Source organism: Oryctolagus cuniculus, chromosome 14 (genome assembly GCF_964237555.1).
Source record: "Oryctolagus cuniculus chromosome 14, mOryCun1.1, whole genome shotgun sequence".
NCBI classification, from domain to species: domain Eukaryota; kingdom Metazoa; phylum Chordata; class Mammalia; order Lagomorpha; family Leporidae; genus Oryctolagus; species Oryctolagus cuniculus.
The window spans coordinates 85,074,915-85,098,217 of record NC_091445.1 but is presented as its reverse complement, the minus strand read 5'-3'; the positions used below and the strand labels follow the sequence as shown (position 1 = coordinate 85,098,217).

Here is a 23,303-nt window from a genome sequence, read left to right as displayed (position 1 = left end):
CATTTTTAAAAAAGTTAAACTGTATCAGATAAACTTGATTTTCTAAATCTTTAGCATAGCATTAGCTACTCTTAGAGCAGAAAAAAAAATGATCATTTATTTTGGGTGCTATATGGCCATCGCAGTCCCCACCCTCATCCTATCCCACTCTATCTCTTTCTTTCTGTGTCCTGACAAAATATCAGAGTGTATCTCAATTACTCTATGACCCAGCCACCTGCAGGTTTTTCCCAGCAGGCTTGAACCCAAGCCAGAGGTTTAAATATTCCCAAGCAATGATAAATGTATTTGGGCTGTTGCCCAAAACATCGGGGGGGGGGGGGTATGGCAAAAACTGGCCCTGTCCTGAGGCAAAATTCCTTAAACCCTCACATAAACTCCAAGCCTGACCCCTTCACTGTGGACATACCTAAGCAAACATCACTGTCCACTGTAAGGACACATTGCAACACCCCACAATTTCCCCAACAAATGTTGGGGGCTTCATATTCTGGAATCCCAGCTGGCCCCATCTTGGGACAGGTTGGGACACTCTCTCATGGAAACTCCCTTTGCTGCTTTTGGGGGGACTCCAGCCACAGATTCAGAACAATCAGTATCATTGACAGGATTCCAAAAAATATGACGAAGAGGAAGAGGAAGAACTAACCAAGAAGAGCCCTGGATGCCTGCGAAGATCTTTGTGGAGCTCTGCGGCCTATTTGCTTGAAGCCTGCAAATAGTCTTGTTAATGCAGAGAGGTTTCAAAACCTTTAGCACGCCTGACTGTCTTATGGAGGGCTTGAAATTGCCAGTGGCCAGCAAGGAAACCCACAGATAGCAGTGGGGATAGGCTGGCCTCTGTTGTGGGAAGTTCACCTGATAATAGAGGCTCTATAGATAGCAGCCAAAAACAAGGCACACAAATTGGAGGAGGAATTATAAATAAAGAGACTTGTTCTCCAACATCACTCTGTTAATCACAGACAAGGTCATTAAAATGGAAAAAGTGTGTGTGGGGGCCATGGGGCGGGGGGGTTCAGCAAAACATACTGGAATGCTGCTACACTAAACCCTATGGTGAGAAAATACCTAACACTGGTTTTGAGCTACTGTCTTTTTCTCACGAGATTGGGGAAGGAAGGAAGGAAGGAAGGAAGGAAGGAAGGAAGGAAGGGAGGGAGGGAGGGAGGGAGGGAGGGAGGGAGGGAGGGAAAGGAAGGAAGGAAGGAAGGAAGGAAGGAAGGAAGGAAGGGAGGGAGGGAGGGAGGAAGGGAGGAAGGGAGGAAGGGAGGAAGGGAGGAAGGGAGGAAGGGAAAGGAAGGAAGGGAGGAAGGGAAAGGAAAGAAGGAAGGAAGGAAGGAAGGAAGGAAGGAAGGAAGGAAGGAAGGAAGGAAGGACGGGAGGGAGGGAGGGAGGGAAAGGAAGGAAGGAAGGAAGGAAGGAAGGAAGGAAGGAAGGAAGGGAAAGAAAGAAAGAAAGAAAGAAAGAAAGAAAGAAAGAAAGAAAGAAAGAAAGAAAGAAAGAAGAAAGAAAGAAAGAAAGAAAGAAAGAAGAAAGAAAGAAGAGAGAGAGAGAGAAAGAAGGAAGGAAAGAAGGAAGGAGGGAAGGAAGGAAAGAAGGAAGGAGGGAAGGAAGGAGGGAAGGAAGGAGGGAAGGAAGGAGGGAAGGAAGGAGGGAAGGAGGGAAGGAGGGAAGGAAGGAAGGAAGGAAGGAAGAAAAAATTGTAATTCCTTAGACAACAATAGTATGTCTGAGGGTTTGGTAAAAAAAAAAAAAAAATAATACAGAATCAAAGTCTGAGGGCCCACACTCATCAAACTAAATTAAAATCCACCAGGCAGGCATATACAAGGTCCTCATCACCTGCCAATCAAAAGTATTCCTTAAATGAATATACTTTTTTAACTTTTATTTAGTAAATATAAATTTCCAAAGTACAGTTTATGGATTACAATGCCTTTTCCCCCCCCATAACTTCCCTCCCACCTGCACCCCTCCCATCTCCTGCTCCCTCTCCCATTCCATTCACATCAAGATTCATTTTAAATTCTTTTTTTTTTTTTTTTTTTTTTTTGGGACAGGCAGAGTGGACAGTGAGAGAGAGAGAAACAGAGAGAAAGGTCTTCCTTTGCCATTGGTTCACCCTTCAATGGCCGCCGCGGCTGGCGCGCTGTGGCCGGCGCACCACGCTGATCCCAAGGCAGGAGCCAGATGCTTCTCCTGGTCTCCCATGGGGTGCAGGGCCCAAGGATTTGGGCCATCCTCCACTGCACTCCCGGGCCACAGCAGAGAGCTGGCCTGGAAGAGGGGCAACCGGGACAGAATCCAGTGCCCCGACCGAGACTAGAACCTGGTGTGCCGGCGCCACTAGGCAGAGGATTAGCCTGTTGAGCCACGGCGCCGGCCCAATTCTCTTAATATACAGAAGACCGATGTAGTATATATTAAGTAAAGATTTCATCAGTTTGCACCCACACAGAACATAAAGTGTAAAATACTATTTCAGTACTAGTTATAGCATTAATTCACATTGAACAACATACTAAGGACAGAGATCCTACATGAGGACTAAGTACACAGTGAGTCCTGCTGTTGACTTAACAATTTGACACTCTTGTTTATGGTGTCAGTAATCTCCCTAGGCTCTAGTCATGAGTTGCCAAGGCTATGGAAGCCTTTTGAGTTCACCAACTCTGATCGTATTTGGACAAGGTCATAGTGGAAGTTCTCTCCTCCCTTCCGAGAAAGGTACCTCCTTTTTTGATGGCCCGTTCTTTCTACTGTGATCTCAATCACACAGATCTTTCATTTAGGTGTTTGGTTTTGTTTTGTTTTGTTTTTTGTTTGTTTTTGTTTTTTTTGCCAGAGTGTTATGGCTTTCCATGCCTAAAATATTCTCATGGGCTCTTCAGCCAGATTTGAATGACTTAAGGGCTGATTCTGAGGCCAGAGTGCTGTTTAGGACATCTGCCATTCTATAAGTCTGCTATGTATCCCACTTCCCATGTTGGATCGTTCTCTCCCTTTTTTATTCTATCAGTTAGTATTAGCAGACACTAGTCTTGTTTGTGTGATCCCTTTGACTCTTAGACCTATCAGTATGATCAATTGTGAACTCAAAATGATCACTTGGACAAGTGAGATGGCATTGGTACATGCAACCTTGATCCGGTCATTTGCAACAAAATGGAGGAATCTGGAAAACATCACGCTGAGTGAAATAAGCCAGTCCCAAAGGGACAAATATCATATGTTCTCCCTGATCGGTGACAACTAACCAAGCACAAAAAAGGAAACCTGTTGAAGTGAAAGGGACACTATGAGAAACAGTGACTTGATCAGCCCTTGTCCTGACTGTTGATGTACAATTTAATACTTTATCCCTTTTAGTATTTTTAGTATTTTGTTCTACTTAATACTATTGGTTGAACTTATTCTTAGGTGTTTAAATTTAACTGAAAAGTGATCCCTGTTAAATATAAGAGTGGGAATAAGAGAGGGAGGAGATATACAATTTGGGACGTGCTCAATAGGAGTTGCCCCAAATGGTGGAGTTAGAAATGTGCCAGGGGATTCCAATACAATCCTGTAGCTCCCCCATTCGCGGAGGAACGACACAGGACCCTGCGCTGTTCTTTTGTCTGCTCTGCCCTTCCCGGGTTTGTTGCTGGTCCTTCCCGGGTTGGCTGCCGACCCCTCCACCTCCGTGGAGGGGTGGTTCCCCCTGCCACTTTCCCCACTTCTGCGGAGCAGTGGCACACCGCCGGCCAGCTCTCTCAGGGGCTGCTCAGATGTTATCCGGATGTTCCTTCAGATGTTCCCTGGTGCATGTAGTCTCTCTCCTCCTTTATAGTCCTCTTCCACCAATCCCAACTCTGCTACCCACACGCCGAGCACACTGCTCTCCTCCAGTCAGGAGCAGGATCAGCTCCTGCAGCTTGTCAAACTGATGAGGCAGCTGCGTAGAGGTTGTTTGGTCTCTTTCTCTCAGCGCCATATTGTGGGAGAGCAGATGCATAGAATAAGTCTTAATTCCAGTAACTTAGTCTAGTCCGAGTTGCTCCCCACACAATCCAATAAATGAATATACTTCTTTGGGTTGTGCACCAGATCAGTTACCTTCACCATAGTCCTTTCTTTTCAGCAGTTAACATTATAGGATAGTGGTGCTAATGGGATAGTTCTGGCTGGACGTGAGACAGAAATCACAACACATTCCTCTATCAGGCGATGCCTGCATGGCTCCCATGTTAATCATTCCCTGATAGACTGAATCATCCTAGTCTGCAGTCAGTCTGGCTATTCAAGGTATTACAATGTCAGGATCCTATGCCTTAGAAGAAAAAGAAACAATGGCTTTATTGCATAAACTGGCAGTGAGGGTGGTCATCTATGCCCCCTGCTTTCCAGGGGCCTGATAACACCACTTTTATGGTAAGCATCTGTAATAAGCGCCTAAAAGTTGCTCCATCAGGTTGGAAGGGGATAGTGCTTGCCATCTTGGGTCCTTGATAGGGTTCCCTGCATATGAAGTATGCCATTCTTTAGTTAAAATAAAAGAAGCAGAAACTGTAACCAGTACAGCTAAGATGAAGAGTGCTGTAAAAATGGGGAAACCTAAACAGAGACAAAAAGGAAAGACAAACAAAATGAATAGGGAGCAGTCAACTGAACAAGAGCTTCAAAAGACAGGTACAGAAAGAAAATTTAAATCAACAACCCACTGCAATTGCCTTTACACTTTAGAAAGTCCCAAAGCCAGAGCAGCAGCTTCCCACTAGAGTTAATGCTAAACCCTCAGCACTACCTCCTGAAGAAGAATCAAAACAACAGGTAGAGAGCAGCCCCGACTGTGACAGAAAGGTCAAGATTTCCCTCAAAGTAAGTTAATTCAGGGGAATTGGAGACCCTTGGGGGAAACAGTTATTTGTTGGTCTCCTCAAAACAAGCAAAGAGTTTTGACTCTTGGTCTGCATATATCATCCTCATGAATTTTCTGGGCCCTTAACTTCTGTAGATATCTGCAGAGGCACATCTATCCCTGTGAGGAACACATGTCTACTATAGTAAATCGAGCATGTTTTACCCACCCAACAGCAGGACTACCTCTTCCAAATCCCAGAAAACATTTTGGAGATACTTTTCAGGAAGCCTCCCTTGAAACAACTGTAACTCAATGCTATCACCAGATGTGGGTGAGTAAATCCTTGTTCTGAGGTGAGCCAATGGTGCCACCTCACTCAAGATGGGTAATGTGTATCAAACAATATTGCCTCCCCCAAAGGCCCAAAGAAATGACAGCTACTATTCAGAAACTGGAGAGGCAGGACTGTCCTGCACAAAGTCCACTCAACAGTCCAGTATGGCCGATGTGAAAACCTGATGGCACCTGGAAGATGGCTGACTACTAAGAAGTAAATAAGCAAATACATGCTGCTGTCCCAAATGTGACTTAAACACTGGCTACACTGATGACTTTTTTTTTTTTTGACACATCACACACAGTCCTGGATTTAGTAACTGTTTTCTTCAGCATACCTTTAGACCCAAAGTCCCAGAACATGTTGCCTTGATTTGGGAGGGCCAACAATGGTCTTGTCAGGTGCTCTCCTGCTTACATAGCTCCCACTATTTGTTGCTGTTTGGTGAACAGATATGTTGCTATTTTGGGTGATATGTGCTATGTCACACACAAAAAAAAGCATAATGTGGATGATACTTTGTTAATTTCTACACACTTCTGTCTTTTACAGAAGGCTACTTAAAAAGTTCTAGAGAAACCTAAATCTATAGCGTAAGACTTCAACCAACAGAAAGTTCAGGGATCAGAGGGCCCTGTAAAATTTCTGGGAATGGTATTGTCAGGTAAAACAGGTTTTTCCAAAAGCCATAACTGACAAGATTCAGACATAACATGGTCTAAACAGTTCAAAAAAATTATAAACTTGTATAGGCCTGCTGTGATATCAGAGGACCTTCATTCCCCTACGTGGCCCAATGTCTTAGGCCATTATACCATGTGATAAAGAAGAGGGTACACTGAAACTAGATCCCTAAGAAAAGAAAAAGTGCTTACAAGACAGAAGCCTTAGTACTGTGTGCACAAGCCCTACAAATGGTAGCCCCTAGGAAACCATGTGAATAGATGTTTCTGTGACAGAGAAAGGAATGAGTCGGACTTTCTGACAGAGGGAAGGTAACCAACAAATACCTATGGGTTTCTGGTCACAATTGTTCAAGAGTGTTGAATACAGCAGTTCCTTACAGTTTACCAGACCCTTCTGCAAACAGAGACTACAACAGGCAACATGACAGTGGGAATAAAACAACTTATCCTATTAAGGGGTAGGTCAATGGCCTGCTTGAGAGACCCACATCTGCCACAGCACAAAACATTACTCTGGTTAGGTGACATGCATATCTCCAGCAGGAAGAACACCTTATATCTGGCTGTCTATAAAATTTCAAGCTTTATGACACTTATACAATACACAATAGACTTATCAATCCCCAAACCACCCCCACAAGAACCCCGTCAAATGAAAGGAGATGGGAACCCACCAAAGAATGCTCGGTACACAGAGGGCTCACTCTGCTGTATCTGTTACCTAGATGGACAGTCCACGACAATTCATCCAATATCATGTAGGCAGAATCTGGAATGGTGCATGGTAGCCAATTGGAAGTTACAAGCTTATTAGTGATTATAACAAAACCGCACCTAGTAACTATATGTACTGATTCCTGGGTAGTCATAAAAGGGTTGACATTGTAGGCAAATCAACTAACAAAGGACCACTCATCCATAAATTAAAGTCCATTGCAGGAGGAAGAATCATAGGCAGATATTTGAGGCTGGTTACAACAAACAGAGGCTAAAGTTTCACAGCTCACCAATAACAATCATACTCTGATAAAATTATAGAGGCAGATACTTAAGACCAAACTCAGCTAGCGATCATTTCTGAAGAAGTAGTATAGCACATTGGACACATCAGAAAAAAGGTTATAGGGGGTTGCATATTACATGAGAACTGGTCCAGCCAGCTGGCTTACTAGAGTCTGAACAGAAAAATAAGGATTTTTTTTAATTAACACTCCAATAGCACAGAAGGAAATAATCAGTGCAGAGACATAACACAGAGTGGACAAAAACATTTGCAACCTATCAACAAAGGATTAATATCCAGAAAATATCAGGGAAGAGTGTTGTGGTGCAGTAGGTTAAGTTACCACCTGTAACGCTGGTATCCCATTTTGGAATGCCATTTCAAGTCCTGGTTGCTCAATCTCTGATCCAAATCCTGGGGATACCAAGCTAAATGACACTTATTTTCTGTCTCATAGTGCTCACTAGGTTATAGATCAATAGCCATTTGCCCTGACAATTAGAACCACTAGTGAAGCTTTAAAAAATAGTCATGCACCACCCCCTACTTAAAGAAATGTTTACTTATTCTGACATGGGCAGGACTTAGGAACAGATTTTTTTTAAAAATCCCCCAGGTTAATATGTTCTCCCTGATTGGTGACAACTGACTGAACACTTAAAAGGAAACCTGTTGAAGTGAAATCGACACTATGAGAAACGGTGACTTGATCAGCAAAGCCCTGACTGTTAATGAACAACTTAATACATTATCCCTCTTAGTAGTTTTTTTTTTTGTCTGTTCTACTTAATATGACTGGTTTAATTCTGTAATTAATACACAGTTATTCTTAAGTGTTGAAATTGAACTGAAATGTGATCCCTGTTAAACATAAGAGTGGGAATAAGAGAGGGAAGAGATATACAATTTGGGACATGCTCAAGCTGACTTGCCCCAAATGGTAGAGTTGGAAACATACCAGGGGACTCCAATTTAATCCCATCAAGGTGGCATGTACCAATGCCATCTCACTAGTCCAAGTGATCAATTTCAGTTCACAATTGATCATAATGAAAGGACTAAGAGTCAAAGGGAGCACATAAACAAGTCTAGTACCTGCTAATACTAACCGATAGAATAAATAAAGGGGAGAGTGATCCAACATGGGAAGCGAGATACTCAGCAGACTCATAGAATGGCGGATGTCCTAAACAGCACTCTGGCCTCAGAATCAGCCCTAAAGGCATTCCGATCTGGCTGAAAGCCCATGAGAGTATTTCAGGCATGGAAAGCCAAGACACACTCTCACAAAAAAAAAAAAAAAAAAAAAAAAAAAAAAAACTAAATGAAAGATCTCTGTGAGTGAGATCCCAGTGGAAAGAACAGGTCTTCAAAGAAGGAGGTACCTTTCTCTGAAGGGAGGAGAGAACCTCCACTTTGACTATGACCTTGTCTAAACAAGAAAAGAGTCGGAGAACTCAAGGGGCTTCCATAGCCTTGGAAACTCATGACTGGTGCATAGGGAGATTACTGATGCCATAAACAGGAGTGTCAATTTGTAAAGTCAACAACAGGAGTCACTGTGCACTTACTCCTCATGTAGGATCTCTGTCCTTAATGTGCTGTACATTGAGGCTTAATGCTATAACGAGTGCTCAAACAGTATATTTCACTTTGTGTTTCTATGTGGGTGCAAACTGTTGAAATCTTTACTTAATGTATACTAAACTGATCTTCTGTAAAAAAAAAAAAAAAAAAAAAAAAAAAAAAAAAAAAAAGAAGAAGAAGAAGAAATTAGCAATTCCCAACTTGGCTCTCACTGGGATTAAACATGACAATAAGTCTGATCTGATTCCATCATCATTTAAAAAATCATCTATTATTTTTCACTTTATGTTTCTGTGCGGGAGTAAACTGTTGAAATCTTTACTTAATGTATGCCAAACTGATCTTCTGTATATAAAGAGAATCGAAAATGAATCCTCATGTGAATGGAAGGGGAGAGGGAATGGGAAAGGGGAGGGTTGCGGGTGGGAGGGACGTTATGGGGGGAAGCCATTGTAATCCATAAGCTGTACTTTGGAAATTTATATTCATTAAATAAAAGTTAAAAAAAAAAGAAAAAAAATCCCCCAGGTTACTGTAGTATGCTCAGGGTGAAAATGGAGATGCATGTAAACAACTTAGTAACTAAAATGCAACAGCTATAAGATAAATAAGAGAGGGAACACAGACCATAATTAAGTTCAAAGAAGGATTTAAAGAATGCTGACAGGCAGAGCACAGCAAGTCCCTCCTGTCCATCTAGATCTAACCTTCAAGAGGTTAGACTGCAGTGGTCTTCACTGACTCATCTTCAGAAGCACCTTAGCCCAGCAGACCATTCTAATAAAGTGATGAATAACCTCAGGGAACATCAGACAACTCTTATATAAAATAGTCACACTCTTTTTCTTCATCGTTGAAGCATCTCCTTCCTCCTTACTTAACTTCTTTAACGCTCCTCTCATCTCTCCAGATCCTTCTTGCCCTCTTTTATTCTCATCTCCTTTTTAACGAGTGTTGTTTTTTTTTTTTTAACATTTATTTATTGTGCTTGAAAGGTTGAGTTACAGATAGAGAGAGGCAGATGTGCAGAGAGAGAAAGAGAGAGAGAGAAAGATCTTCCATCCATTGGCTCACTCCCCAAATGGCCGCCATGGCTGAAGCTGGGCCAGTCTGAAGCCAGGAGCCATCATTTTCTTCTGGGTCTCCCACATGGGTGCAAGGGCCCAAGCACTTGGGCCATCTTCCACTGCTTTCTCAGGCCACAGCAGAAAGCTTGATCTGAAGTGGAGCAGCCAGGACTCAAACTGGCACCCATATGGGATGCCAGCACTGAAGACGGAGGCTTAATCTATTACACCACAGCCCCAGCCCCTAACCAGTGGTTTTAAGCTGGAGTAGGGACTGCAAAGAGGAATAAAACTGGAACCAATTACGGGGAAACTTGAAATTTGTCTATGCCCCCCCAATTTGGAGATAACAGCCTTCTGAGATCTTTCTCAGGGTGCAATTACGTAGAAGAAAAAGTATAGAAATACATATCGCGAATAAAGCTATGTGTGGGTTTCAAGCTTTTTGCACCAAAATTAACACATCCTTTAATTCTGCTTTTCCATGAACTTTTGGGAGTACTGTCATATATCTAATTGTGACCTTGTTCTAAAGCTCCAGATCAATATTTTCAACCTCCAGATTTCAAAAGTGTATCTCTACATGAATTTCCTTCAGGGCCTTTGCACTGGTTGTTCTTCGTGTATATATCGGCTCCACCCTGTGCAGAAGCCACTAGCCATATGCGATCTGTTCATCTGTGAATCCAGTTCATCTGAATTGAGATTTGCAGTAACTATAAAATATATGCTGGATTTTGAAGACTAAATAGAAAAAAACATAAATTATCCAGTAATTTTATATTAATGACATTTGAAATATTTTAATATACTGATTTAAGATGTATTATAAAATTAATTTCACCTGTTTCTTTCCAGTTTTTAATGTCGTTTTATAGCTAGGGCTTGCATTATCTTCCTATTTGACAGCACCTGTCTAGATCTCTTGGCTCCAGGAACCCTCCTTGGCTCCTTTCTCACCATTTAGCTCTCAGCTCAATGTCCTCTCCTCAAAGATATGCTATAAGGAATACCTGGGGGAGTTACTGAAATGCAGGTCACTGAACCACAAGAGATTCTAATTCAATGTTTCTAGGGCAGGATGCAGAAATCTGCGTATTCCACAAGCACACTAGATTCTGTAACAAGTGATCTGATGACTACACTTTGAAAGATACCGATCTACAGAATATAATCCAAGCTCTTTACTCTGTCAAAAAAGGCTCTTTAGGTAGTACAAGGGATCATGATAGGATAGAAGGGATCTGTGATAGAAGGATTCTGTATCTGATTGTGACAAGGGTCACAAGAATCAATATATATGGTAAAAATGCACTGAACTAAATACACACACAAATGAGTATATGTACTGATAAAATCTGAATAAAGTAGATAGACTGAAGGCTGAATGGGATCTCTCTCTGACTCCATGATTCACAATTCACAACTGAATCCACAATTAACTCAAAAAGTTAAAAAATTAACACGTTTCACCTGATAAATTACAAATTCAAAATTATAAACAGTGATAATATTTTTCCCAATTAGCTATCCAGACATACTTGTATAATTCTCTATAATACATTTTTTTCCTATATTTTGGCTCCATGGTTTTTGCTTATCTTTTTAATATAAGGACTATTTTGTAATATTTTCTACAAAGGGAATAAAGATAATTCAGTCTTTTCTCTAAAAGAAAAAAAGAAAAAAAAAAGAAAAAAGACCTTTATACACCCTTTAAACTTTACTCCAAATCAATTTTGAGTCTCAGTGCACCTCCACAAAATCTTCAGGTACTGCCCTAAACGTAACTTTTCTAATCTTTATCTTCAAATTTTTCTAGCCTCTCATCTTGAAATATCTTTTTCCTTTCCTCTGTTTTAAAAAGTAATTCTCATATTTAAGGGTGATCTCAAATTTTCTTTTACAGACACTCCCCAGGAAAAACACAGTTACTCTCTGTGTTTCCATGGCACTTTGCACATACTCAACAGCATGCATTACACTGATCCCCGTATATGTGTCTTACTGACTTAATCAAGAGCCACGTAAAAGCACGAACATATATTTGCTCTGTGTTCTCACAACCAAACATGGTAACATTCACCAAAAATGACTCTAAGGGATTGGTGGTGTGGGGCTGTGGGTTAATCTATGGCTTGTTTTGTCATGATGCTATTATCAGAGTGCCTTGTTCGAGTCCCAGCTGTCCTGCTTCCAATTCAGCTTCCTGGTAATGTGCCTCAGAAGGCAGCAGAAAATGACCCAAACACTTGGGCCTCTGTCACCCATGTAGAAGACCAGGATGATGTTACTGGATCTTGGCTTTGGCTTGGCTGAGACTTGGCTGTTGCAGTAATTTGGGGGAGGAAACTAGCAGATGAAAGCTCTCTCACTTGCTCTCTCTCTCTCTCTCATTCCGTGTGTGTGTCCCTATCACTCTTTTTTTTTTTTTTTTTAAGATTTATTTCTGAAAGACAGAGTTTCAGAGAGGCAAAGGGAGAGAGAAAGAGAGAGAGAGAGAGAAAATCAGTCTTCCATCCATTGGTTCACTGGTTCACTTCCCAAATGGCCACAATGCTGGAGCTGAGCCCAACCAAAGCCAGGAGCCAGGAGGTTCTTCTGGATCTATCATGTAGGTGCAGGGGCCCAAGAACTTGGGCCATTTTCTACTGCTTTCCCGGGCCATAGCAGAGAGCTGGATCAGAAGTAGAGCAGTGAGGACCCAAACTGGCACTCATATGGGATGCTGGGCCTGCAGGCAGTGGCTTTACCCACTACGAAGCAGCACCGGCCCCGTAGGCAAGACTTGAACCAGTGCCCAAATGGGATGCTGGCACTGCAGGCGGCAGCTTTATCCACTAGGCAACAGTGCCAGTCTCTGTAATTCTTTCAAATAAATAAATAAATAAATCTTTTTCTTCCCCTCCAGAAACCTTTCAAGAAATAAATCTTAAAAGATTAAAATGAACCTTCAATAATGTTTGTTGAAATCAAGTGAACAAGATATGGCAAAGAGCTCAGTTTAGTCTTCTTCCAGTACATTTGGCCAACTAATGGGACAAATATAAGTCCTTTTACAATGAATATGAAGAGCCTATTAGGGAAGAATATAATGGTTTATACAAATCTAAGCTTGAAAAGAGAACTGGAGGCTACCTAGTGATCTATTTATAAGAAAACTGAAGAAGGGGACAAATAATCCAATGCTATTAACAAAATGTAGCTTTCAGGGGCATGGTTGTGGTGTAGTAGGTTAAGCCTCTGCCTGCAGCACCAGCATCCCATATAGGTTTTCCAATCCAGCTCCCTGCTGATAGGCATGGAAAGCAGAAGATGGCCTAAGTGGTTGGGCCCCTGCACCCATGTGGGAGACCTGGAGGAAGCTCCTGGCTCCTGGCTTTGGATCAGCTCACCTCCTGCCCCTGCCTTTGTGGTAATCTGAAGAGTGAACTGGCAGATGGAAGACCTCTGTCTCTCTGTCTTTCCCTGTCTGTGACTCTGCCTCTCAAATAAATAAATATTTTTTTTTAAAATGTAGTTTTTTAACAGATTTGAACAGAGCATGTTTCTTTGCTGCTAAACCAAATCTATCCCCAACGCAGCACTTTAGACACTAGCATGGGTCTTAGGAAAAGAGGGAACTATATAAGTAGACAACAGAAATGCTCTTTTCTGACATCTGTGACACAGCGGTCTAAACAATTTTGGGCAGCATACACCATATGGCATTAATACTCTCAGGACTTTGGCAGCAGTAACTATGAAACTATTTAAATAAGCAGTGAAGAAGCAGAGACAAGGTGATCTTGGGAAAAAAGCACAAAAAATATGGAAATGAATTTAGTGCTGAGTACATGTAAGAAGACCACAATACTCAGACATACTTGCAAGGATTCTACACAGGGCTTGAATCCTGATTTACCAGATCAGAATAACAAATTCTGAAATTCATATACATGTGACTTCAGTTGAACTTAGACAGTTAAGGCTTACGAAATTCATGTATTTTGGTCTTCTACTTTCCTCCCAAATCCTGTTCGTCAAATCAGATACATGTATTTTTTAAGACTCAGTGTTCTTTTTGGAAGCTACTTCTTCCTGTATCACAGTCCTTGTCATGGTAACCTGACCTTATTTGTCATTCCATGGTTAGTCTCCTAAACAAAGCTATCTGGTGTTACCCGCTTGATTTTCTTAGTATTGCCTGATCACAGGTTTCTTCTGGCTGTGCTTCACTGTTTCCCCTGATGCTCTTATTGCTTTATGGCATTTCCTAAATGCACAGGCACTTGGAAAAAAGTGTTTCACTGAGTGATGTCTGCCTCTGAAATACCAAAACACTTCATTAAGTGATATTGAAAAACGCACATTCATTAATATTACCAACAACTTCAGCATAGAAAGTTCATTAATTACTGAACAAAAGTCAAGGTCACAGTAATAGATATAAGTTTTCCAAAATTATTCTTATTTTTGTTTAAAGTTAAATGTTCATAACATGCAACAAATACTATCAAATACCCATGTCTGAATATATAGTTTCTTAGTCATTCAAGTGAAAATGGTATGTAATGGAAGATATCACGCTAGTTCAACTCTCAAGCAAAACAACTGCACAAGGGTATTTTCTATATACTATCAATAGTCTTCAGCCTTCTATAGACTGTAGAAGTGCCTTATGCGTTCTTCCTAATTTTTCTCAATAACATAAAAATGGCATGAATTTAAAAATTGACTTAAAACAGTATTTCTGCTTTAATACATAGGTTTTTTTTAAAAACTGTACATGCAACAAATTTGTCATCTCTGCCTTGACTGAGTTAAGGAAACACTAATTTTATACAGCATAACATTTGCATTACTGGAGTAAATGTCAACATTAAGACAAATGAAATCTTACTCTTACCAAGAAAGTAGATTTGAACTGATTACTTGAGAGTCTTAAATATATCAGGGGTGCATGGCCCACATTTTGAGAACTGCTATTTTACACAAATGGTTATCCTTAAAATGCTACCTATGAAAATTTTATTTTCCTGTTGTTGACTTAACAAATTGACACTCTTGTTTATGGCATCAGTAATCACCCTTGGCTCTTGTCATGAGTTGCCAAGGCTATGGAAGTCTTTTGAGTTCGCCAACTCTGATCGTATTCGGACAAGGTCATAGTGGAAGTTCTCTCCTCCCTTCAGAGAAAGGTGCCTCCTTCTTTGATGACCTGTTCTTTCCACTGGGATCGCACTCGCAGACATCTTTCATTTAGTTTTTTTTTGTTGTTTTTTTTTTGTTTTGTTTTTGTTTTTGTTTTGCCAGAGTGTCTCGGCTTTCCATACCTGAAATACTCTCATGGGCTTTTCAGCCGGATCTGAATGCCTGAAGGGTTGATTCTGAGGCCAGAGTGCTGTTTAGGATATCCGCTATTCTATGAGTCTGCTGTGTATCCCACTTCCTATCTTGGAAATGCACTTACTCCTCATGTAGGATCTCTGTCCTTAATGTGCTATATATTGTAATTTAATGCTATAACTACTACTCAAACAGCATTTTTCACTTTGTGTTTCTATGTGGGTGCAAACTGTTGAAATCTTTACGTAATATATGCTAAACTGATCTTCTGTATATAAAGACAATTGAAAATACATCTTGATGTGAATGGAAGGGGAGAGAGAGTGGGGGGGGTGGGAGGGAATTTATGGGGGGAGGGAAGCCATTGTAATCCATAAGCTGTACTTTGGAAATTATATTCATTAAATAAACATTAAAAAAAGAAAATTTTATTTTCCAATAACAAACTTTAAAATATTTAAAAAGGATAGATGAATTTACATGAAGAAAAACATTTATAACAGAAAAGGTTGAAACTTTATGTAACACCAATCACTAGAATTTTAACCTCCATAAAAAGTTGCATTCTTTTTTTTTAACATTTATTTAATGAATATAAATTTCCAAAGTACAGCTTATGCATTACAATGGTTTCCCCCAAATAACGTCCCTACCACCTGCAACCCTCCCCTTTCCTGCTCCCTCTCCCCTTCCATTCACATCAAGATTCATTTTCGTTTCTCTTTATATACAGAAGATCAGTTCAGCATATATTAAGTAAAGATTTCAACAGTTTGCACCCACATAGAAACACAAAGTGAAAAATACTGTTTGAGTACTAGTTACAGCATTAAATCACAATGTACAGCACATTAAGGACAGAGATCCTACATGAGGAGTAAGTGCACAGTGACTCCTGTTGTTCACTTAACAAATTGACACTCTTGTTTATGGCATCAGTAATCACCCTAGGCTCTTGTCATGAGTTGCCAAGGCTATGGAAGCCTTTTGAGTTCATTGACTCTGATCATATTTAGACAAGGTCGTAGTCAGAGTGGAAGTTCTCTCCTCCCTTCAGAGAAAGGTGCCTCCTTCTTCAATGACTGTTCTTTCCACTGGGATCTCACTCGCGGAGATCTTTCATTTAGTGGGTTTTTTTTTTTTTTTTTTTTTTGCCAGAGTGTCTTGGCTTTAAATGCCTGAAATACTATCATGGGCTTTTCAGCCAGATACGAATGCCTTAAGGGCTGATTCTGAGGCCAGAGTGCTGTTTAAGACATCTGCCATTCTACGAGTCTGCTGTGTATCTCGCTTCCCATGTTGGATCGTTCTCTCCCTTTTTTATTCTATCAGTATTTGCAGATACTATCTTGTTTATGTGATCCCTTTGGCTCTTAGTCCTATCATTATGATTAATTGTGAACAGAAATTGTTCACTTGGACTAGTGAGATGGCATTGGTACATGCCACCTTGATGGGATTGAACTGGAGTCCCCTGGTATGTTTCTAACTCTACCGTTTGAGGTAAGTCAGCTTGAGCATGTCCCGAATTGCACATCTCTTCCTTCTCTTATTCCCACTCTTATATTTAACAGCGATCCCTTTTCAGTTAAGTTTCAACACTTAAGAATAACTGTGTATTGATTATAGTATTCAACCAAAAGTATTAAGTAGAACAAACAAAAAAATACTAAGAGGGATAACATATTAAGTTGTTCATCAACAGTCAGGGCAAGGGCTGAACAAGTCACCGTTTCTCATAGTGTTCATTTCACTTTAACAGGTTTCCTTTTCTTTTTTTTTTTTAATTTTTGACAGGCAGAGTAGACAGAGACAGTGAGAAAGGTCTTCCTTTTGCCGTTGGTTCACCCTCCAATGGCCGCTGCGGCCGGCACATTGTGCTGATCGGAAGCCAGGAGCCAGGTACTCATCCTGGTCTCCCATGAGGGAGCAGGGTCCAAGGACATGGGCCATCCTCCACTGCACTCCCGGGCCATAGCAGGGAGTTGGCCTGGAAGAGGGGCAACCGGGACAGAATCCAGCACCCTGACTGGGGCTAGAACCCAGTGTGCTGGTGCCGCAAGGCAGAGGATTAGCCTATTGAGCCACAGCGCCGGCCAACAGGCTTCCTTTTTGGTGCTCAGTTAATTGTCACCGATCAGGGAAAATATATGATATTTGTCCCTTTGGGACTGACTGACTTCACTCAGCATAATGTTTTCCAAATTCCTAGCAGGGATCACTTCTCAGTTAAAATTTAAACACCTACGAATAATTGTGTGTTAATTACAGAGTTCAACCAATAGTACTAGAACAAAAAAAAATACTAAAATGGATAAAGTATTACATTGTACATCAACCGTCAGGACAAGAGCTGATCAAGTCACGGTTCCTCATAGTGTTCATTTCACTTCAACAGGTTTCCCCTTTGGTACTCAGTTAGTTGTCGCAGATCAGGGAGAACATAAGATATTTGTCCCTCTGGGACTGGCTTAATTCACTCAGCATGATGTTTTCCAGATTCCTCCATCTTGTTGCAAATGACCAGGTTTCATTGTTTTTGACTGCTGTATAGTATTCTATAGAGTACATGTCCCATAATTTCTTTATCCAGTCTACTGTTGATGGGCATTTGGGTTGGTTCCAGGTCTTAGCTATTGTGAATTGAGCTGCAATAAACATTAATGTGCAGACAGCTTTTTTGTTTGCCAATTTAATTTCCTTTGGGTAAATTCCAAGGAGTGGGATGGCTGGGTTGAATGGTAGGGTTATATTCAGGTTTCTGAGGAATCTCCAGACTGACTTCCATAGTGGCTTAACCAGTTTGCATTCCCACCAACAGTGGGTTAGTGTCCCTTTTTCCCCACATCCTCTCCAGCATCTATTGTTGGTAGATTTCTGAATGTGAGCCATTCTAACCGGGGTGAGGTGAAACTTCATTGTGGTTTTCATTTGTATTTCCCTGATTGCTAGTGATCTTGAACCTTTATTCATGTGTCTGTTGGCCATTTGGATTTCTTCTTTTGAAAAATGTCTATTGAGGTCCTTGGCCCATCTCTTAAGTGGGTTGTTTGTTTTGATGTTGTGGAGTTTCTTATTTTCTTTGTAGATTCTGGTTATCAACCCTTTACCTGTTGCATAGTTTGCAAATATTTTTTCCCATTCTGTCGGTTGTCTCTTCACTTTTGTGGGGAGCAACCCGGACTAGACTAAGTTACTGGAATTAAGACTTATTCTATGCATCTGCTCTCCCACAATATGGCGCTGGGAGAGAAGAAAACAGCTTCTACACAGCTGCCTCCAGTTCAGCCAATAAAATGTAGGACTTGCTCCTGATTGGAGAGCAGCGTACTCGGCGTGTGGGCAGCCGAGTCAGGATTGGCGGAGGAGGACTATAAAGGAGGAGAGAGACGGCATGCACCAGGAACATCTAAGAGGAACATCTAAGGGGAACATCTAAGGGGAACACCTGTGCAGCCCCCGAGAGAGCCGGCCGGCGGTGTGCCGCTCCCCTGCGGAAGTGGGGAATGTGGCCAGGGGGAACTGCCCTTCCACGGAGGTGGAAGGGACAGTAGCCAACCCGGGAAGAACCAGCAGCAAACCCAGGGAGGGCCGAGCAGACGAAAGAACAGCGCAGGGTCATGTGTCGTTCCTCCACGAAGAGGGGGAGCGACAACTTTCCTGTTTCTTTTGAAGTACAGAAACTTCTCAATTTGATGCAATCCCAATAGTTGATTTTGGCTTTGACTGCCTGTACTTCTGGGGTATTTTCCAAGAAGTCTTTGCCAGTACCTATATCTTGCAGAGTTTCTCCAATGCTCTCTAATAATTTGATGGTGCCAGGTCGTAGATTTAAGTCTTTAATCCATGTTGAGTGAATTTTTGTGTAAGGTGAAAGGTAGGGGTCTTGCTTCATGCTTCTGCACGTGGAAATCCAATTTTCCCAGCACCATTTATTGAATAGACTGTCCTTACTCCAGGGATTGGTTTTGGATCCTTGATCAAATATAAGTTGGCTGTAGATGTTTGGATTGATTTCTGGTGTTTCTATTCTGTTCTACTGGTCTATCCATCTGTTTCTGTACCAGTACCATGCTGTTTTGATTACAACTGCCCTGTAGTATGTCCTGAAATCTGGTATTGTGATGCCTCCGGCTTTGTTTTTGTTGTACAAGATTGCTTTAGCTATTCGAGGTCTCCTGTGTCTCCATATGAATTTCAGCATCATTTTTTCCAGATCTGAGAAGAAGGTCTTCAGTATCTTGATTGGTATTGCATTGAATCTATAAATTGCTTTTGGGAGAATGGACATTTTGATGATACTGATTCTTCCAATCCATGAGCATGGAAGATTTTTCCATTTCTTGATGTCCTCTTCTATTTCTTTCTTTAAGGTTTTGTAATTTTCATCGTAGAGATCTTTAACATCCTTGGTTAAGTTTATTCCAAGGTATTTGATTGTTTTTGTAGCTATTGTGAATGGGATTGATATTAGACGTTCTTCCTCAGCCATGGCATTGCCTGTGTATACAAAGGCTGTTGATTTTTGTGCGTTGATTTTATATCCTGCTACTTTGCCAAACTCTTCTATGAGTTCCAATAGTCTCTTAGTAGAGTTCTTTGGGTCCCCTAAATAAAGAATCATATCATCTGCAAAGAGGGATAGTTTGAGTTTGTCTAGCTTTTGCTATTTGCTTTATTCTTCACTATGGTAAAATACCAGAATTTTGCACAAGTATAATTCTACAATCCTGAGTCCCAAATCTTCTTTATTACTGACAGACTTAAATAGATTTGAGTAGAAGTGGAAAAAAATATAATTTATTAGAATTAACCTACCTTTTAAAAAAATTAACTAAAACATTGTAAAAATTTAAATAGAACTCAAATATTGTTTCAAATATAAAAAACAATGGGAAGGAAAAATACACAAATGTTCAAAATTGGAAAATTTCACCAACCTTGTAAGAAATGGCTATTTTTAAAGATTTATTTATTTTATTTGACAGGCAGAGTTACAGAGACAGGGGATGGGGGAGAAAGGGGGGGGGGAGGGAGGGAGGGGGAGGGAGGGGGAGAGAGAGAGAGAGAGAGAGAGATCTTCCATCTGCTGGTTAACTCCCAAAATAGCCACAACGGCCAGGGCTGGGCTTGATGGAAGCCAGGAGCCCACGTGCTTCTTCCTGGTCTTCTACATGGGTACACGGGCCCAAGCTCTTGGGCCATCCTCCACTCCAGGTACATTATTAGGGAACTAGATCAGAAGTAGAGCAGCCAGGACTGGAACCAGTGCCCATGCATCAACTTAGCCCACTATGCCACAGTGTTGATCCATGGATAATCTTTATAACCTATGTAACTATAGCCCAAAAACACAGAAAAGGAAAAACAGCTACCTCAAATAATATTACAAGACTAAAATAGTCTTCATATGCAAAGACATAAAACTATCCGAGAAGAAAAGAAAGTTACACAGACCAATCTACTTATGAATATAGATGTCAAATCAGAAATAAAATATTAATCACAAAAGAATGATACATTTTGACCTAGCAGATTATTTTCAGCAATTCAAGGATAATTCAAATTGGGAAAAAAAATTCTATCCAATATATCCAACAAACTAAATGACTAAAGGTGTTCATCTTAAAAGATGCAAAATTATAACTTTGGGGGAATTTCAACATTTAGCCATGTTTAAAAAACACAAAAGTACATAACAGCCTAGAAACGGAAAGAAACTGCAAAACAATGAAAAGTGAGATTATAAAAAACTTTGGCAATTGTAATACTAAAAGGTAAAACTTTTAAAAGTAGTTCATGAAAGTCAGGAAGAACACCATGACACTATTTTCCCTAATGATCAACCCTGTTCCAAGATTCATACACCTAAAGCAATATTAGAAAACTTAATAAAAGTAAATAAGAGATTATAAAGATTAGGAAAGGTTAATCAATGAAAAATAAACTTAATGTCTATTACATGTGGCATTTTCTTTTTTTTTTAAAGACTTATTTTTATTTATTTGAAAAACAGTTACAGAGAGGTAGAGACAGAGAGAAGGAAGTCTTCCATCCACTGGTTCACTCCCTAGTTAGCCACAAGGGCTGGAGTTGCAGTGATCGGAAGCCAGGAGCCAGGAGCTTCTTCCAAGTCACCCATGTGGGTGCAGGGGCCCAGGGACTTGGGCCATCTTCTACTGCTATCCTAGGCCATAGCAGACAGCTGGAACGAAAGAAGAGCAGCTGGTACTAGAACCAGCACCCATATGGGATGCCAGCACTGCAAGCCAGGGCTTTAACCCACTTTGCCACAGCGCCGGCCCCTAGTTTTATTTATTAGGCTACAAATATTTCCATCTTGTTAAAGCTATTTAAGTCACAATGGTTAACAAGTTTGTTGCCAAATGCCAAGGCACTGAGGAGAACCCAGGTATAAATAAAAAATATTTACCTTGTATTACACACATAAACACACAGATGCAATGTTTCTTTATCTCTTACTATATAGGAAGTGGTTAGTAACTATTTGCTCATAATGATTTTTATGTCAATTAAATCTCTCTTTCATAAACTTGGTAGGCAGAACTTTCCTATAATTAGTAAATATGTTTAGTTTAAAATGTTTAACTTCAACTTTTGGATTTATGCTTTCTGTATTATTAATCAACCAAAAGATAGTCCACCCCCAGTATACATTTCCCACTAGTTCACATGGTAAGAATAAAATCAAGGAAAATATTTCCCAATACACTTTTCCTTATTTGAAGGATAATTATGTTACTCAAAAAAAGATCACAACAATGTTAAATAAAAAAAAAGCTAATGTGATACTTGAAACATATTTGTGGTACTAGAAATATACTAACTTCTAATGTATTAGTAGTTGCTTAGGCCCCCCACTGCCCACATGGGAGACCAGGGTGAAGTTCCTAGCTCCTGGCTTCAGTCTTGCCCAGACATAGCTGTTGAGGCAATTTGGATAATGAAGCAGTAGACAGAAGATCTCTCCCTCCCTCCCTCCCTCCTCCTTCTCCCCTCTCCCTGCCTTTCAAAAAATAAATATATCATAAAAACACACTTAACATGAAACCTAATTTCTTAACATTTTAAAGTACACAATATTAACTATAGGAACTATACTGTATAGGAGACCTCTAGAACTAATTGTCTAGTAAAACTTAAACTTAATACCTATTAAGCAGGGCTGGCACTGTGGTGTAGCATGTGTACCACCTGCAGTGCCAGCATCCCATATGGGTGCCAGTTCGAGTCCTGGCTGCTCTACTTCCAATTCAGCTCTCTGCTGTGGACTGGGAAAGCAGCGGAAGATGGTCCAATCTTTGAGTCCCTGCACTTGCATGGGAGACCTGAAGGAAGCTCCAGGCTCCTGGCTTTGGATCAGCTCAGCTCCGGCTGTTGCAGCCATTTAGGGAAGTAAACCAGCGGATAGAAGGATGGAAGACCTCCCTTCTCTCTCTCTCTCCCTCTCCTCTCTGTAAATATGCATTTGAAATAAATAAATAAATAAATCTTAAAAAAAGAAACTATTAAGCAACAATTCTGCATTTCTTCAAACCTAGACCCTGGTAATTGTCATTATATTCTCTGCTTCTGAGTTGGGAAAGCATGCATTTCATATCACTGCCTGGTTCAAGTTCCAGCTACTCTACTTCAAATTCAGCTTCCTGCTAATGTACCTAGCTGCTGCAACCACAGAAAGTGAATCAGAAGATGAAAGAGTGCTCGCACACTCACTTTGTCTCACTCCGCCTTTCAAATAAAGCTAAACAACAACAACAACAACAACAACAAAAGCACTTCACTTTAAGGCAACCAAAGAGCAATTTAAAAAAATAAATTAAATAACCCAAGTAAAAGCTCACATTGACGTGAAGCAGGTTAGCTACCACTTAACAATGCCAATATCCCATATGGGAGTGCTGGTTTGAGTCCTGGGTGCTGAGCTTCCAATCCAGCCTTCTGATAAAATGCCTAAGAAAGCAGCAGAGTATGCCCAGGTACTATCTCAGTGAGAGACCAGGATGGTGTTCTTTTTTTTTGACAGGCAGAGTTAGTGAGAGAGAGAGACAGAGAGAAAGGTCTTCCTTCCGTTGGTTCACCCCCCAAATGGCCACTACAGCTGGCACGCTGCGCCAATCCGAAGCCAGGAGCCAGATGCTTCTCCTGGTCTCCCATGCGGGTGCAGGGTCCCAAGCACTTGGGCCATCCTCCACCGCCCTCCCGGGGAGGATTAGCCAAGTGAGCAGTGGCGCCGGCCCAGGATGGTGTTCTTTACTCCTGGCCTCAGCCTCGCCCAGTCCTAGGCTATTATGGCCATGTGGGGGGAGAAACAACAGATGGAAGATCTCTCTCTCACCCTCTATCTTTCAAGTAAATTTATTAATTAATCTTAAAAAAATAAAAACCTGGGGTCAGTGCTGTGGCATAGAAGGTTCAGCCTCCACCT

The 23,303-nt window shown here is 40.9% G+C and overlaps 1 protein-coding gene across 5 annotated transcripts in view; it reads right to left on the bottom strand.

Moving 5' to 3' along the window:
• The window catches only part of RNF180 (ring finger protein 180), a 241,324-nt gene that overhangs the window by 193,988 nt on the left and 24,033 nt on the right, over nucleotides 1-23,303 (bottom strand). The gene's annotated exons all lie outside the window — the stretch shown is intronic.